Below are 19,440 nucleotides of genomic sequence, written 5' to 3'. Positions count from 1 at the left end.
TAAGCTTGATTTCTGTCTGTTGGTCTGTTTGTCTGTCGTTTTATAAACAGAACCTGTCAATATGAACATAAAACCTTTGAACATGTGGCACTCCGTCGCTTACGACGACAAGGGTTCCAGTTGATCGAATCAACGAAACAGCCTGCTCGTGAAATTAACGTGCAAGCGGCTGAGCACGCCACAGACACGTGTACCCTTAACGTAGTTCTCGGGGAGATTCAGCGTGACACAATGTGTGACAAGGCTGACCCTTTGAATTACAGGCACAACAGAAACAGGAAGTAAGAGTGAGAGAAAGTTGTGGTGGAAGAGTACAGCAGGGTTCGCCACCATCCCCCTGCCGGAGCCTCGTGGAGCTTTAGGTGTTTTCGCTCAATAAACACTCACAACGAGAGAGCAAATCATTGATGAGTTCGCGAATGGCGACGTAACGACTTTGATAAGCCTTGGGGGTGGGGCTGACCGAACGATTAATCAAAGAATCAATTAGTTAATTGGTTAAAAGGTTAACCAGTTGAAATAATAATAATAGCTATTTGATAAATAGTGACGGAGATCTGCCGCAATGTACCGGGTCCAATATTATTATTGATAATTTTAAACGCTATAGGTAGAACGATTGTGGTAATGATAACCACTGTGGTTATGGAGGCGACACAATGCAAGCACATTATTTATATATATATATATGTGTGTGTGTGTGTATGTACATACTATCGTGCGTGTATATACAAATAAAGAGAGGAAGAGAGAGAGATGGGATCTTAATAACAACTCTCCTGGGAACCCCTCGAACGACTCATGAAATCATGATGCAACACAGCAATGAAAGAATTAACGGCAGGAATGATGCTATAGCCGATCGTGGTGAAGGTTTCCCGCCCGGCACGTCCGAAACCGCCCGCATCAGGGGCAGTGATCTGGCCTCGGACGGTCGTTATGTCACAGCAGATCACATACACGGTGTGCGCAAAGACAGGCGTAAGTGGGCGAAGGAAGAGTACGAGGCGCTTATTGAATGTTATGAAAGAGCAAAGCTGGAAAGAAGTCGCGGAGTTGGCCGACATATCTTGAAATTTTGGAGAAGAGAAAAGAAGACCTTCTTGAAATGAGAATGCATGGACAGTTTGAAAGGAATACACACGACGTTAAGATACAACATCGTGGGCATGGCTTGAGCGAAGTGATTTGAAGGGTACCAGCGAAAGCCTGATCATCGCCGCACAAGACCAGGCTCTCGCAGCTAATTCAGAGAAGTATAACATCTATAAAACTTCTATAAAACTTCTGACACTCGGAAATGCAGATTGTCGAAAGAATGTGGAAAATGCGACCCATTTGGTAAGCAGATGTGAGAGCCTTGCACAAAAAGAATACAAGCACTGCCACGATAAAATGTGTGCGTATCTTCATTGGCTCTTATGCCGAATATACCAATGTGAAGTAACAGAGAACTGGTATGAGCATGTACCATGTAAGGTTATGCACGAGGATGGAAAAGTAATGATACTCTGGGACAATGATTTTCAGATGGATCGTGTAATCGAACACTGCTGGCCAAATATTGTCATATTGGGTAAGAGAGACAAATACTGTCAGACCTTTGAGGTAGCCATAAATTAGCAAGTACTCTGAATTGAAAGTGGAAATGGTAAGACTGTATGGAATGCGGGAGGGTAACGTATAAAGTGATACCAATGGTGATCGGAGCGTTGGGTTCAATCCCATTCAAACTTCAAGACTTCTTAAGGCAACTGGAAATCCCATGCAAGATTGATGTCTTGCAAAAAGCAGTCTTATTGGGCACAGTGCGCATCTTAAGGAAAATATCATGTCTTGAGGTCCTTGTTGTGATTTGACAGATGACTAAAGACTCCGGTACATTTTTACCAACACTGTGTCACTTGAACCAGAGCAAATTCGACCAGGTCGGGATTTGAATCAAGAACGCCCAAATTATTGAATGCCCAAGATTACCCAAGTAACTAAACTAAATACCGCAATGTCCAACACTTTAAGGATTACTGCCAATCCACCCCCACCCCCATCGCCACCACCAATTGTTGGCTAGTGAGGTTTCCTCGTGCATGTGTGTCATTGCCAGTTTGCCAATAGCAAACACAAAATTGCTTTTAGAAACAAAATGCAGATATAATAATAGAACAGAATATCTTCTCACTGCTCTAAATATCCAGATATCATGACCCGAATTATTTGATAAAATCAATATTAGAGCGTACAGGATTCGAATATGTAGATTATTTCAGTGAGATATGCTATTTATAAATGTTATTTCTCAAACACCATCTCACCAACACAAACACACAACATAGCTCAGCACAGTACAAACCAAGCCAGCGCACATACATACACGCTGCGTCTGTCATATCGTCGCCATGTTACTTTTCGATAATTAAAATGGCTGTGAGTTATGGCTCGTTGCAGTCTCAAAAGCTGCTTCCGCTGCTGGAGGTTAAACACGCGGCGGGCTGGGGTCGCGTTCGTCCAATAATGGAGGGAAGTAGAACTGGTAGGTTTTTGCATTGTCAATCGTGTAAGCGGTGAGAAATTTAGATCAATTCCAGTCAAGAGAGCTTGTAGTCTTGGGACAGACTTACACATATATTGTGGTTGTGGAGGATCTCTGTCGTTCGACGATGAGCTTTCAGTTGTTTGATGATGAGCTTTCAGTGGCCGTGTATTGCACAGTGACACTTCATGTTGCCATAAAGAAATTCCCAGGCAAAATCAGTTTGAAACTGTGTGACCAAATATATATATAACATAGCTCATTCGGTACAGTATCAGACTTTTGATATGAGAGTCGTGAGTTCATGTCCCATTGCGGACGAGTGATTTCATTTTGGCGCAGGAGTGGCTGTGTGGTAAGAAGCTTCCTTCCCAGCCACGTGGTTCTGGGTTCAGTCCCACTGCGTGACACCTTGGGCAAGTGTCTTTTATTATAGCCTTGTGAGTAGATTTGGTTGACGGAAACTGAAAGAAGCCTATCGTATATATATATATATATATATATATATATATATATATATATATATATATATATATGATATATATATGTATATATATATGTATGTATGCATGTATGTATGTACATATGAGTGTGTGTGTGTGTGTATGTATGTATGTATATATATATAGAGACCATTAAAATCCGTATATATAGAACCTTTAGAATCCGTGTTGCTTTTTTTTTTATTTATATATATATATACACAGACACATACAGACACGCGCCTGCACATCATCATCATCATCATCGTTTAACGTCCGCTTTCCATGCTAGCATGGGTTGGACGATTTGACTGAGGACTGGTGCAACCGGATGGCTACACCAGGCTCCAATCTAATTTGGCAGAGTTTCTACAGCTGGATGCCCTTCCTAACGCCAACCACTCAGAGAGTGTAGTGGGTGCTTTTACGTGTCACCCGCACGAAATCGGCCACGCTCGAAATGGTGTCTTTTATGTGCCACCCGCACAAGAGCCAGTCCAGGGGCACTGGCAACGATCTCGCTCGAAAACCCTACAAGGCCAGTCAGGCGGTACTGGCAACGGTCACGCTCAGGATGGTACATCTTATGTGCCACCCGCACAAGAGCCAGTCCAGGGGCACTGGCAACGATCTTACTTGGCTTGCCGGGTCTTCTCACGCACAGCACATTTCCAAAGGTCTCGGTCAGTAGTCATCGCCTCGGTGAGGCCCAATGTTCGAAAGTCTTGCCTCACCACCTCAGCCCAGGTCTTCCTGGGCCTACCTCTTCCACGGGTTCCCTCAACTGTTAGGGAGTGGCACTTTTTCACGCAGCTATCCTCATTCATTCTCACCACATGTCCAAACCAGCGCAATCGTCTCTCTTGCACACCACTACTGACGCTTCTTATGTTCAGCTTTTCTCTCAAGATACTTACACTCTGACGGGTATGCACATTTACATTACACATCCAGCGGAGCATACTGGCTTCATTCCTTGCGAGCTTACGCATGTCCTCAGCAGTCACAGCCCATGTTTCACTGCCATGTAGCATGGCTGTTCGTACACATGCGTCATACAGTCTGCCTTTTACCCTGAGTGAGAGTCCCTTTGTCGCCAGCAGAGGTAAGAGCTCTCTAAACTTGGCCGAGGCTATTCTTATTCTAGCGGTTACACTTTCAGCGCACCCAACCCCACTACTAACTTGTTCACCCAGATAGCGGAAGCTATCAACTACCTCTAGTTTTTCTCCCTGGAATGAGATAGAAGTTGTTTCCTGTTTGTTTACAGTGTTTATTGCACCTGAACATCTGCCACATACAAAAACTAACTTTGTAGTTAATATACATACATATGTGTATATATATTCATACATACATATATGTATATATATGTGTGTGTATGTAGTATATATATATATCCTTTCACTTGTTTCGGTAATTGGACTGCGGCCATGTTGGGGCACTGCCTTGAAGGGCTTTGTCGAACAAATCGACCTCAACATTCTTTTTAAAATCCTTGTACTTATTCCACTGGTCTGTTTCACACACACACACACTCATGTGGGTTTGCGTGTGTTTGTGTGTGTGTGTGTCTGTCTGTTTGCCTGTCTATCTGTCCCCCACTACCGCTTGACAACCGGTGTTTACGTTCCTGTAAGTTAGCGGTTTGACAAAAAGGATCGATAGAGTAAGCACCAGACTTCATAAGAAAATAATTACTGGGGTCGCTTGGTTTGACTAAAAGTTCCTCAAGGCAGTGCACCAGCATGGCCGCAGCCCAATGCCTGAAAGGAGCAAAAAGCTAATGGATAGAAGCCAGCTGGGCCCACGCATGGCTGTTGTGGTTAAGATGCTAGCTTTGTGGGCAAATAGTTGCAGGTTCAATCCTGTTGCTCTCCGCCCTTCAACAGAAAATTCTTCGAGGCGGTGCCCCAGCATGGCCGCAGTCGAATGAGATACAGACGCACACATAGCAGGAGGAGAGGTTTGAATGCTTGCGAAGATAGATCAGCTTGGAAGTAGAAGGGGAGTGAAGGGGTGTGAAGGGGAGAGGTGTGAAATTTTAAGGGGTTTGTTTAATTTGGGAAGGTTGTTAAAATAGCCACAGGGTGAGAGAGAGAGAGAGAAAAGATGAGAGAGAGAGAGAAAGGATGAGAGAGAGAGGGTGAGAGAGAGAGGGTGAGAGAGAGAGGGTGAGAGAGAGGGTGAGAGAGAGGGTGAGAGAGAGGGAGAAAGAGTAGGTGAGACAGAAAGAGAGAGTGAGAGAGAGAAAGGATGAGAGAGAGAGGGTGGGAGAGAGAGAAAGGATGAGAGAGGAGGTGAGAGAGAGAGGGTGAGAGAACGAAAGAAGGGAGAGATAAAGGAAAAAAAAGAAGGGTACACAAAATGGGAGATAGAAAGAGAGGAAATGAGACAAAGAGAGAGAGAGAGAGGGTACAGAAAGAAGGGAGAGAGAGAGAGAGGGAGGGAGAGAGAAGGGGAAGATGATAGCTATTTGGGACAATGAGATATAGGGTGTTTAAAGCTTGTTAAAAAGGACCCCTTTATCATGTGACATGCCGTTAATTGTAAAGGGAGGCTGGAAATCACGGGAGCTGAATGAATGAATAACGATGACATTGTCTAGCATTGTCATCACCACCACCACCAACACCCTCCTACCACCACCACCACCACCATCCACTCCATCGCCACCGCCGCTACTATTTCTATAACTATCGTTATCATCATCATCATCTCCAATACCATAAATGCCGCCGCCGCTGCCACTGCTCCGGCGCCGCTGCCACTATCCGCCGCCACTGTACCTCCACCATACTGTCACCATCATCATCATCACCACTATCATCACCACCGCCAGAACCACCAGCCTAACCACCGTCACCGCCGGTGCCACCACCACCACCACCATCATCATCATCATCATCGTCACAATCACCATCCACGACGCCACGACTACCAACCTCATCACCACCACCACCACCACCATCATCACTACTACCACCACTACCACCACCACCACTGCCGCCACCACAACCACCACCACCACCACCACCACCACCACCACCACCACCACCACAACCACCACCACCACCACCGCCACCACCACCACCACCACCACCACAACCACCACCACCACCACTGCCGCCACACCGTCCTTATCAGTCACGTATTTATTTGAGTGTTCACAATGTGAACTTGTTTCAGACCAACAGTTGTGGTGGTGGTGGCGGTGGTGGTGGTGGTGGTGGGGGTGGGGTGGGGGTGGGGGTGGGGGTAATGGCGGTGATAGAAATGGAAATGGTGATGGTCATGGCAGTGGTTGTTGCGACGATGGTGGTGGTGGTGGTGGTGGTGGTGGTGGTGGAGGTATTGTCACGTTACCACCAACAATACAACCATTATCATCATCATCATCATCATCATCATCATCATCATCATCAACAACAACCCACTGAGCAATAACCAGCAAGTATATCAGCAACAACAACAACAACAACAACAACAGCTTTATCAACAACAAAAGCTACAGCAACAACAACAACAACGACAACGAAAACCCGAAATTGTGGCAACGTTCCTGTCTCCACCTGGTGCCAAATGATGGAAGATTAAACTCTAACGAAAGGAATATAGAAACGGTTGATATGGGATAAAAGAATATTGAATAATGAAATGGTTTGGAAGGTTTTTGAAATAACGAAATATTGGAATATCAGAGAATTTGGTAGATTACGTTATTGTGAGAATAATTTATATCAAGTTGTGTGTGTCTGTATGTCCATCAACACACACACACACACGCACACAAACACACACATATACATATATACATACTACATACACATATACATACACACATACAATATCCATACATATATACATGTGTGTATCTGCATTGAGACGATATACACAGATACCTGTATGTGTGTATAGGTAAGTATATATACACACACACACACGCACGCACACACACACACACACACACACACACACATATATATATATATATATATATATATATATCATACAGAATGGGACAATAACGCAAAACATCAAGACAGTTAGGTGATACAAGAAACGGACAAAACATATATATATATATATATATATATATATATATATATATATATATATACCGGAGTAAGCACATAAAATGTGCAACAAGGTGGAAAAAAAGAGTACTCAAATACCAGAGGTAGAGTAATATGCTTTATTTAAAAGCAGCAGAAATATAACAATATTTCTGCTGCTTTTAGATAAAGTATATATATATATAAATATGTCCTTCTGTTTAAATGTAATTTCATTAAATTTTTATATCTTTGTGCAGCTGAAGATTGCTCTGCATTTTATATTTGATGTAATGTTTCTCTCTCCCTCTGAGAGATACATTGACTCCCTAACTTTTTATCATCGTGGTGGATGATTGCATGCGCCTTGCGTTGGAAAAACACCAGGATTCTGGCTTAACTGTAACGCCGGCTCAGAGCAGGAGGGTTAAGGCTAAAAAGATATCAGATGCTGAATTTTCTGATGACATAGTTCTGGTGACAAACACAGTGAGGGAGACGGAGGAGTTGATGCAGGAGGTGGAGACTATGTCAATGAATGTGAGGCTGAAAATGAGTGAAATTAAGACGAAGTATCTGGTGGAGAACATTAAGAAGCCAGAGAAGATTATAAATGTAGATGGGAAGCCACTAGAGTTGGTTGAGGACTTCCTGTATCTGGGAGCAAAGATTGGGAACACAGAGGGTGATATAGTTGAGAGGAAGAGCAAAGCCTGAGCAGCATGCCATAGTTTGAGATCTGTATGGAAGTCGGACCTTTGTAAGGACCTGAAAATCCGTCTCTTCGTTGCTGCAGTGGAGTCTCTGCTGTTGTATGGGTCTGAGACTTGGACACTGACCAAGAAACTTACTCAGGTGGCAGATAGGTACTACAGGAGAATACTGAGGATGAAAAACTCAGAGCTGTATGAAAGTATCCCGAAAGTTAGCTCGAAAATAACACAGCAGGGACTGAGATTAACTGGACATGCTCACCGTCATTCAGAGCTGATACTGCACTCAGTGCTCCTGTGGGAGCCCCTATACGGACAAACTTGAAGAGGGAAACCGAAGATGACATATGTTGATGTCCTAAGGACAGACACTGGTCTCAGGAATTTCTAGACCGGTTTTCTGCATGTAAAACCTTTGGTTTGACCATCAGCATAAAGATAACGAAAGCAATCCACCAACCTTGCCCTACACTTAAACAAATTCGAGATGTCAAGCAGAGGCCACCGGTTCATAATTTTCTTGTTACTCCTATACAGGTTGATGGGAAAAGCCTAAATTATGTGACGTCATTTCCATATGTTGGTAGCAAAGTGAATTTGAGCGCTTCCCTTGATGATGAAATCGTCAACTGTCTTGCAAAGGCAACCAACGCATTTCACAAACTCCGTCATCGCCTATGAAATGAAAAGGGCATCAAACTTGACACCAAAGTACAGGTCTATAAAGCTGCCATTCTTACTACACTCTTGTATGGTTTAGAATCGTGGATACCCTTAAGACGACACAGTAACCAACTAGACATCTTCCGCAAAGACTGTCTGAGGAGAATCTGCGGTTATTCACCAAAAGACAAAGTTTCTGATGCCAACTTGTTTAGCAAGTGTAAGATTGTATAAGAGCTTCCTTATACAACCATAATTGCGCTGGGCTTACCATGTCGTCAGAATGAGTGACGAAAGAATACCCAAATCCAACCAGCTTGAAGAGTGGGCGCAGGAATGTTGGTCGACCATGGCTCAGATATAAGGACAAGCTGAAGAGTAATCTCTTAGAGATGAAGATAACTCCCAACACCTTTGAACGAACAGCCATGGTTCGAGCAAAATGGAGATCGTTGTGTAAAAAGTCGTATTAAAAACTTTGTTACAACCAGCGTTAACAGGCTTCAGGATGCAAGGCAAAGGAGAAAAGCGGCTGTAAATATACCACCTACACCGACATGTAACCCTCAGACAAATCGTTGGCGAAACTTATATGTCACATTCGACATAAGCATTATCTGTATATATATAAGGCCAGATGTGTGTGTGTGTGTGTGTGTGTGTGTGTGTGTGTGTGTGTGTGTGTGTGTGTACGTGAATATAGTTTATGCACGTCCACAAATTAGCACGCATGTCGCTCCAATTTTAGGAGAACATTCGTCATGACCCTAGCTGCATTTTCGTCAACTTTTTCTCTCAGAGGCACCCGCGCATAGCTGTAAAAATCGATTTTCAACCATAACTTTTAACAATTTTCCAGTCGGAGAAAGCTACGATTGTTTACAAAAAGACTGGAGTTAAGTCCCCTTCTAGCGACGCGCACGTTTTTAAGACTTTTTTTTTCCATCGAGGAAAAAGTGTTTTGTTGATATACGGGCAACACACATACGAACATGTATGCGTACAAAAAATATGTATGCAATTGGTGTACGTACGTGCGTGTGTGTATGTGTGTGTTGCTTATATATATATATATATATATATATATATATATATATATATATATATATATATATATACATATATAAATATATATATATATATACATATATAAATATATATATATATATATATATATATATATATATATATATATATATATACATATATAAATATATATATATATATATATATATATATATATATATATATATATATATATATATATAGGGTGATAAATTGAACGTTAATTCAATTTAAAACCAAGTGGCATAGCATATAAAAAATCTGAAAACTCAGAAAAAACTGTATTACACGTATATAAGGATGACCACTAGGTGGACATCCAGTATGCTAGAAAGAGGTCATCAACGACCCAACCACAAAGAAAAATAATGTTCTCTAGAAAAATATCGCAAAACGCCAGAACAGGACAAAATGAGAAATATACAGAATAAAGAATTATCTATGGACTGCTAAAGTTTCAAACATTAACGTTTTACTTACGTAACACACACACACACACACACATATATATATATATGTATATATATATATATGTGTATATATATATATATATATATATATATATATATATATATATATATATATATACTTAAGACTTAGTTGTGATCTGCACATAACCGCTTCTGACACAGAGAATCGGGAGCCCTTTTGGTCATTCTATTTTCCTTGCTGGAAGGGTTCCTAACCCATGGGCAAAGAAGGGTTAGATGATGGCGGTGGTGTTTTCAAAGGGCTGGCATGTGTAATCTGATCACCTCTGCCGATCAAACTCCCAACCCATGCGCTCCAGTTGCAACACTGATTCTGCCCAAATTTGACGTCATGTTACTTAGTTTGGTTTGAAATAAAGAACTCGATTAACTTAATAATCCCAACTTAATCCCGGGCAAAGCCGGGCTATACTGCTAGTGACTGATAAAGAAAGAGTACGCTGTCGGAGCCTCATACGTCGAAACCGACGGGAGCGTCCATTATATATATACATATATATATATATACATACATATATAAGGCAAATAAGAAAATAGAGAGGATAATCAATCGACAAATATCACCCTGTAAACATTCGTTTATATCTGTTTATTAATTGATTACAATCATATGTATAAGTAATCAAAATAAACAAATGAAATAAGCAAATAAACAAGTAAATAAATAGACAAACAAAAAAAATGAATAAGAATAAATGAGTGAACAAATACTAAGCTCTTACAGCTGTTTCTACCAAGGGGTTGCCCAATCTGCCAAGTTTTCCACATCATTCCTTAGATGGCTGCGTTACCTCTAACCCATACAGACATATATGATGGTAATAATATTAATGATAATAACAACAACAACAACAACAACAACAACAACAACAACAACAATAATAATAATAATAATAATAATAATAATAATAATAATAATAATGATAATAATAATAAATGGCAAGTTTGTGTTTGTGAATTTGTTACTTTTACTCGTCCGATACTCTCCAACAGCCCTTGATGAAACTTGACACATGTGTGGGGCTTATGTCCATGCAGTCACTTACGCACTTGGAATTTTAAAAAATCGATTTTTAATCAGCATCGATTTTTCAAAAATCGTAAAATTTCGGCATTTCTCACACTAGCCATCGAAACATCAACTTGAAGGAAAATGTTTCATGGGTTTAAACAGGCAACTTATTAACGGTGATCTATCTAGCATTTGTTAATTCTTCATTCTAATACGAATTGATTTGCTAAAACTTATTATTTCAATTCGTTGTTTTAATTCCGCAGCGTTTCAGATTTTGATTAGGTGAGACCGTTTTATTTCTCAAGCAAAATTTAGGCATTTTGCGCACTATCCTTCGTGACATCAATTTGACGAAATCTGCCCCAAAGCGTAAAATTTTGCCATTTTACGTACCTGCACAAAAATGACGACGACACGGGTTCGCTACCAGACTCTGCTCATTTTTCGTCAAATTGGTCCTATCTGTAAAATATAGATTTTTAATTTTTGAAAAATGTTTCATGGCTATAAACAGACATCTTATTAACGGTAATTTTTTGCCGGGTACCTCAGCTAGTTATATATATATATATATATATATATATATATATATATATATATAAAGATTTCGTAATGAGATAAACAACCAAGGGTGTGTATAATATAGCTGTAAGACCGTCTATTTTTAATGTTCTATATTATACACAGCCTTGGTTCTTTATCTCATTACGAAATCCTTATATACACACGCTGATATATGACCTACGTTGGACCCCTTATTCGCATAATCACCGAACCTAGAGCTTAACTATGGTTTATCCACAGCGCTTACTCAGCATTACCTGAAACCTCTGGGTCTAATTGACACCACTTTCGCTCATAACCCCCCCTCTCTCTCTCACTATATATATATTTAAATTCAATAATAGGACGAATTCTTTTACAAGAATTTATCAGGTAGCGAGCGTGAAAAAAACCTCATAAGGGAAAAAATCCATCATTTATTCCCGAAATATATATATATATTTATATAAGGGCATTACTATACAATAATGCCTCACGCCATGAGGTACTCTAAGGTCAGACTACTATAAAAAAAAGCACATTTTTACCGAATGCGAGGAAATGCAACTCTCAAAGCCAACCCCTCAAAAACGAACTAAATTATAGATCATGATTTCGTAGTTATTGTAGTATTATACAACTTCTACTCGTCAGTATAATATGGTCCAGAAAAATAGAAATAAACAGTGAATCAACATACCAAACGAACACCATGTATCCAGCATAGTATATAGACGACTGTTCATCGCTATTTCCCTATGTAAGTGGCGGGAATTTCGAATTGCATCTCGGTAAATATGCCTCTTACTCAGAATAAATTCAGCACTGAATATATTCTGGTAATATATTTAAATTCAATAATAGGACGAATTCTTTTACAAGAATTTATCAAGTAGCTCTCCCATCCGGATTCTCTTTCCCTTATATATATATATATATATATATATATATATATATTTAAATTCAATAATAGGACGAATTCTTTTACAAGAATTCATCAAGTAGCTAGCGTGAAAAAAACCTCATAAGGGAAAAAATCCATCATTTATTCCCGAAATATATATTTATATTTATATAAGGGCATTACTATATAATAACGCCTCACGCCATGAGGGACTCTAAGGTAGTAGTCTGACCTTAGAGTCCCTCATGGCGTGAGGCGTTATTATATAGTAATGCCCTTATATAAATATAAATATATATATATATATATATATATATATATATATATATATATATATATATATATATATATTAGGAGGGAAATAAGAAATAACCAGTAAGGTAATATGAGCTCGAAACGTTTTCTACTTGTATATTTTGTAGCAACATCTACTTCTCTGAGGCTGGGCTTAAATCTTAAACGAGAGCACACATCAGAGCACTTCCAAATATAACACTGTGTAACAAAATTATTATATATTTATTTATTTTCTGTCTTTGTTAAGTGTTATTTCCTATTTGCTTCTATCTACAAATCAAAGGAAATGACTACCATTCCCTTCAAATTTTTGTCACCAATTTTCCATTACATTTGAGACAGATTCATCGTTGAGTTACAGAAGCAAAAACATCATTATTGCAAATATTCTGCTCAATACCACAGATTTGCTTGTCAGTTGCTTGGCCATAACCAGTTGAGCATGTCCCTTGGTGGCTGACAATACGTGCAGAGGGAGCAGCATAGCCATATGCTGAGACGGATTCTTTGGGGTTTGAACAAAAGTAACACAAGCAAAGTTTGAAGGAAATGTTAGCCATTATTCATTCTTTCTAGGGGTAAACAAATAGGAAATAAGAGTTACTACCCAAGGACAAAAATCGTGTTACATCGTGTTATGGAACATTTCTATTAGTTTACTCTTATCAATGAAAGATAAGCTGCAGGGTGTGCAATTCTTAACGTCTGAAGAAACATTTCAAAGATCTTCAAGATCAGAAATCACAAACAGTTCGAGTTGTACCTAAACTAGAGAGCAATTTTTGTGAACTTCTTTTCAAATGTATGTCTGGTTTGAAAAGCTACCAAAGATCTCATGCCAGAACTGAGTGTCGTGTACTCGTATATACACTGAAGTGGTCAAGCTTTCCATTGGGCAGACAACCATCACAAATATGTATACTTATATACATTCCACAGACACATACCTACAGGTACACACACATACCTACACGTACACACGCACACTGCAAACAAAATACACACACACACACTACATATCACACACACTACATATACATACACACGCACACACGTGCTATCATTACACACACACAGACTTGCGCGCATGCATATACCCACATATACACACACATACCTCCTTCTCTTGCACTCTCCGTCTTTGAAAAGAACTTTTTCTCCACCCTTTCCCTTCCGGTCATTCTAATATGTGACCGCGTGTGTATCGTTGGCGATTTTCTTTCTCCGTCTTCCCTTCTTTGGACTTTTTCTTTATTTCTGATGAAGAGCTCCGCTCGAAACGTGAAATCCTCTTTCTTTTCTTTCCTTTTTCTGGGCGTCCAATAACACTACTTATTCCACGTCCTCGCGTTGTTGTTTTTTTTCTTGCTTGTTCATGTTTGAATTGACTATACATATATATATATATATATATATATATATATATATATATATATATATATATACACGCATATACATACGTATATCTGTGAATGAGTGTGTGTGTGTTTAATGTTTATGAATTACAAATAACAAAATTGTTGGAAACCGCAAACGGAATTCGTGTTTAGATATCGACCAATCCTTGCCAGTCATGTTTCGTATGAGATAGCGAAGTATTTACCGGATATGACCTCTTTCGAGCGCAATCCTTTCTGTTTGTATGTTTATAACATCTTTGGAAAATGAAGCTTACACACACACACACACACACACAATAAATGGCACCAACGAGAGAGACCTGTGCTAAAAATAACGGCTAAATGTTCCTCAAACCGTAACCTGCCATCTTAAATAAGCCTAATACTAATGGATCTTCGTCGATTTCAACGAAAAGGATACAACTGTTCGGTTAATCGAATCCCCTGCTCCACAGACACGGGCACCTTTTAGCGCAATTCTAAGACAGAATCAGTGGGACAAGGTTGGACTATTAGAACTCCAGTTACAATCATCTGCCGGGCTTCCATACAGTTTCCCTTCCATCCAAAGTATGGGTCGTCCAGAGACACCGATAAAATACATTTACCACAATGCCACACTGTGGAATTGAACTGGAGACCACGTGATTGAGACGCGAGTTTTCTAACCCTTCAGTCATAGTAAGGACACATTAAATAATACAGTTCTCCATAAAAATACAGAATGGATATGGTAAAAACACATAAAACCCTTCAACGAAGGAGTCTGTACACCAGCGATTCTCATTCCGGGTCCATGCGGCCCTCGGGGGTTGTAACGGCCCTTAGGAGTTGATATGGCCGTTGAGGGGTTTGTAGTTAGAATTTAGGTGCAATAAATTGGTTGGTTCTAGGTGAATTCGTCCAAAATTTATCTGTGCGTGGTTGTATGTGTGTGTGTGTGTGTGGTTGTATGTGTGTGTGTGGTTGTATGTGTGTGTGTGTGTGTGTGTGTGTGTGTGGTTGGATGTATGTATGTTGTTGTATATGTGTGTGTGTGGTTGTATGTATGTGTGTGGTTGGATGTGTGTGTGTTGTGTGTTGTTGTATATGTATGTGTGGTTGTATGTATGTGTGGTTGGATGTATGTGTGTGTATGTATGCGTGTGGCAGTATATATGTGTGTGTGGTTTTTGCATGGTCAGATGTCTGCTTGTGGTTGTGTGTGTGTGTGGTTGTATGTGTGTATGTTGTGTGAGGTTGTATATGTGTGTGTATGTGCGTGTGTGGTTGTATGTGTGTGTACGGTTGTAGATGAGTTGTTGGAGACAAATTCGCCGGGTAGGAAGGAGGGGAAAAAGAGCGAGGAAGTCAGAGAGAAAGAAAGAATGAATGAAAGAAAGGAAGGAAGGAAAAAAAGAAACGGCGAAGGAGAAAAAGAGGCTCGCTAAACAATGAGGGTGGGGAGAGGGGACGTTTAGTGGGGAATAGGTGGAAAAAATTTAAGGGGAATGTTTGACATAACATGTTGGGGTTATTGTTAATACAGCATATCGTCATTTTGAGGGGAGGGGCAGCGCGTAGTGTTGCCTCCCCCCCTCACATGTGTGTGTGTGTGTGTGTGTGTGTGTGTAGGTATGTATATAGGCATGCACAGAAGTAGGTAAGAATACACGGGTATAAGTACATCTGAATACATGCACTCTCCCTCTATCACTCTGAATGTATATATATTATACATATATATACATATATATATATATGTATATATATATATATATATATATATATATATATATATAAATATATATATATATATATATATATATATATATATATATATATATATATATATATATATATATATATATATATATACATATACACACACACACACACACACATATATATATATATATATATATATATATATATATATATATACACACACACACACACACACACATATATATATATATATATATATATATATATATATATATATATATATATATATATATATATATATGTGTGTGTATATTTAGAGAAAAAAACCCACAATTATTGAATTCATCCATGAAAATTCACAATATTAAATTTTCCTAAATGTGACTGTGGATTTTCATGGATGAATTCAATAATTGTGGGTTTTTTCCTCTAAACTATATATTCATGTATTATATATCGTGAAATTTAATTTAATTTTAATTTTGATAAATTAAATTAAATTGAATTTTTCCCTGTAAATTTGGATTTTTATCCCTAATATTATTATTATTATTATTATTATACATATATATATATATATATATATATATATATATGCACGCAAATAAAATATATATATATTACATCTATATATATGTACGTACACACATACGTACACACACACACACGCACGCACACACACATATATTCATATATATACGCATGTGAGTGCTCATTATGCTCAGACAAAATATACATGTGTGTGTGAGTGTGTGTGTGAGTGCGTGTGTGTGTTTGTGTGTGTGTGTGTTTGTGTTTGTGTGTGTGAGCGTGCGTGTGTGAGTGTGTGTCTGTGTGTGTGAACGTTTCCCCATATTCTAAAGCAATGTTTCGTTCTTCACGCTGTTGGCAAACAGGAATGGAACTTGAGAACAGCTGTAAGGGTTTTCTCTCTAAGACATGGCTTCTGTTCTACATCTGTTGATGATGATGATGATGACTATGATGATGGTGATGATGATGACGATGATGATGGTGATGATGATGATGGTGATGGTGAGGAAGAGAGAGAGAGGAAGAAGATCGGGAGAAAGATGGGGACGAGGAAGAGGAGGATGGGAGGAGGAAAGGGTGGAAGAGAAGGATGGCGATGAGGAAGAGCTAGAGGTGAGAAAAACGAGAATAGGGTGGAAGAGTAACGATAAAAGTACAAGGATTCTTCTTCTTCTTCTTCTTCTGCTTCTCATTATTATTATTATTATTATTATTATTATTATTATTATTGAGTGAGAGAGCAGTGCATACCATCAAAGTGATACCGGCGTAAAATATGCGATACCCAATATACCCATCATGACTACCCGTCTGATAAGGGTATACCAGGCACATGCATCACAACCATATGTACGCGACATGGTGATCTCATATCAAGATAAACAGCACATGACCTCACAGGTGGGGCCCAGTTAGAATTTTCGTCAGGTCGAGTAGCCCATCCCGTTCAAAAGGTTCCTGAATAAGGTTTGTTTAAGGATGTTGAACGAAACACCCGTGTTTTCAAAGGTGAATTATCCAAACCCCAAAGAATTCCTCTCAACACGTGGATATGATGCTCCCCCACTACATCTGCTCGTGATCAGAGATGCACATATCGTCAGCCACCAAGGGACATGCTCAACTGGTTAAGGTCAGACAACTGACAAGCAAATCTGTGATATTGAGCAGAATATTTGCTGTAGCCCACCTTTTATACCAAGACAAAACAATGTACATGACAGCACTTCCAATCAGTTAAGATCAGAAGCCATTATTATTATTATTATTATTATTATTATTATTATTATTATTATTATTCACCCATCGCTACGCTGTGAGTTCAAATTCCGCCGAGCTCGACTTTGCCTTTCATCGCTTCGCGGTCAATAAATTAAGTACTAGTTGCATACTGGGGTCGATCTAATCGACTGGCCCTCTCCCCAAAAATTTCGGGTCTTGTACCGAGAGTAGAAATTATCATTATTATTATTATTATTATTATTATTATTATTATTATTATTATTATTATTCAGTAGTTTTATTTTTATAACGTGCTTTCACTTCACTACCGAGCGCAGCCCTGTGTGCCTTGGCTATGTGCTGTGGTTTGCTGTGATGCTCTTTTGGTTACTGTATTGCAAGTGTTTTGCGTAGGATGTGTGCAGTGCCCAGTAGTGCCGTTCTTTGGGTAGAGCACTGCTGTAAAATAAGCGTGTAGGATTGAAATATATTCCTCACGTGTCCATTTATGCCGTTTTGGTTTTATTTGCGGGACATGAGGAACAACGTCCGGCCCTTTGTTTTGACGGTCATCATTTTCGTAGGGTACCGGTCCGTTCATTTCTGTTGTCAGATTGTTTTGCACGTGTAGTTTTTCGTACTTTTTGTGTAACAAGTTTAAAGTACGTACTTCCCGGTTGTTATTCTTGGGTGGAATAATACCGGTATTATTTAATCTATTTGTAATTTGTTTTGTACATGGTGTTTGGGGCCGGAGATGGTCTGGTGTTGATGTATCAAGCGTGTTTACATGTGCTGTGCGAGCAGTGGAGATGATATCCAGTTAAAATACATCATTTCATTTGGAAAATAGAGATAAATTTCAATGAGTATTACTTACTCGGATATAGTCCAACCCTTTGTCAGCTATTTTTGGCTCCATGCGATGTCTTTATTTCCGATGTTTTTGGATAAATTTCGGAGCAGTGATTTATCGTTCTCATTTTGTTAAACGTCCCCGGTGTAATCTGTTAAATGTCCCTGGTGTATATTATTATCATCATCATCATTATTATTATTATTATTATTATTATTATTATTATTATTATTATTATTATTATTATACACTCAATAGATTAGACTGTTGGAAATTAAAAGAATCCTAACATCGGGCTACAACAAGTAGCCTTAGATGCCAAGAACCCTCTAATTGGGTTACAGCACGTAACTTTAGATACCAAAACCCTCCTAAGAATCCTAGTTGTCCCTACTAACAATTTTCTGCAGCTGTACTAAACTGGGTTTTATGCCTATTTCCTCTGTCCATCTGTTCAGATCTTTAGGGATAGTTCCCAATGCACCCATAACTACTGGAATACATTTTACCCACACTTTCCATACTCTCTGTAATTCAATAGCTAGGTCCTGGTACTTTGCTAGTTTTTCTATACTTCTCATATTAATTTTTTCATCATTTGGGACTGTAAAGTCAATTATCTGGCACTTTCTATTCTCTTTATCTACTACTACTAACCGAGGCCTTCTAGCTTGTATTACTCTATCAGTCTGAATGTTAAAGTTCCACAACATCTTGTATTTCTTACTTTCTACTACTTCACTGGCTTCATATTCATACCATTTATCAATATAGGCGTAGGAGTGGCTGTGTGTTAAGTAGCTTGCTTACCAACCACATGGTTCCGGGTTCAGTCCCACTGCGTGGCATCTTGGGCAAGTGTCTTCTACTATAGCCTCGGGCCGACCAAAGCCTTGTGAGTGGATTTGGTAGACGGAAACTGAAAGAAGCCCATCGTATATATATGTGTATATATGTATGTGTA

The 19,440-nt window shown here is 39.1% G+C and overlaps 1 long non-coding RNA gene across 2 annotated transcripts in view; it reads right to left on the bottom strand.

The window, feature by feature from the left end:
* The window catches only part of LOC149130868 (uncharacterized), a 130,293-nt gene that overhangs the window by 27,562 nt on the left and 83,291 nt on the right, over window positions 1–19,440 (bottom strand). The window contains exons 1-2 of one of the 2 annotated variants that reach the window (XR_016238611.1): window positions 12,258–12,437; window positions 11,408–11,476 (exon numbers count right to left, since the gene is read on the bottom strand). This is a non-coding gene — a long non-coding RNA (uncharacterized LOC149130868). Of the gene's footprint in view, window positions 1–11,407; window positions 11,477–12,257; window positions 12,438–19,440 lie in introns of those variants that run through there. The other variant, XR_016238612.1, reaches the window with a different exon arrangement.

Source organism: Octopus bimaculoides, chromosome 27 (assembly GCF_046866305.1).
Source record: "Octopus bimaculoides isolate indiv1 chromosome 27, ASM4686630v1, whole genome shotgun sequence".
NCBI classification, from domain to species: Eukaryota; Metazoa; Mollusca; class Cephalopoda; order Octopoda; family Octopodidae; genus Octopus; species Octopus bimaculoides.
Note: the sequence above shows the minus strand (reverse complement) of the source record. Positions and strands in the feature narration are given on the sequence as shown.